Source organism: Mesitornis unicolor, unplaced genomic scaffold, assembly GCF_000695765.1.
Source record: "Mesitornis unicolor isolate BGI_N332 unplaced genomic scaffold, ASM69576v1 scaffold20433, whole genome shotgun sequence".
Taxonomy (NCBI): domain Eukaryota; kingdom Metazoa; phylum Chordata; class Aves; order Mesitornithiformes; family Mesitornithidae; genus Mesitornis; species Mesitornis unicolor.
In genome coordinates, this window is record NW_010174275.1 from 12,729 (window position 1) to 13,250 (window position 522).

The window sequence follows — 522 nt, forward strand, 5'->3', positions numbered from 1 at the left end:
GGGGACCCATTGCCACTCTGGCACACGGGCCAGCCCCGGCTGAGGATGGCAGTGAGCATCTTTCTTTCTTTTTTTTTTATGGTTTAAATTTATTTTTTTTCTTTCCCCCCCTCTCGCTCCTCCTCATCCAATTTGTCTTCGAGGCTGACACGAGAGAAAACCCCAAATGACAGCGCCTGCCCGGCACAGTTTTACCACAGTATCCTGAAAAAGGCATCTGGTGAGCTGATAGTGCAGGGGGGCTCCGGGCGGGAGCCCCTGCCGGAAGCGGAGGACTGGCAGCGGTTGAAGGGCCGATGCTTCAGCGCGGGCAGCAAACAGGAAACGTCCTCAGGGCCCAGGGAGCTCCTCTGGGGCCACCCCAGGGTCTCGAGGCATGGCTGATGCAGCCCACCCCGCTGGAGCCACGGTGGGCCCACCAGGACCCCTGACCGCCCTGCCCAGCCCTGCCACCATCTTGTGCCGGGCCCATCCTGTGCCTTTGAGCTGCTTCCTCCTCCCAGGGGCAGTGGCTGTGCACAC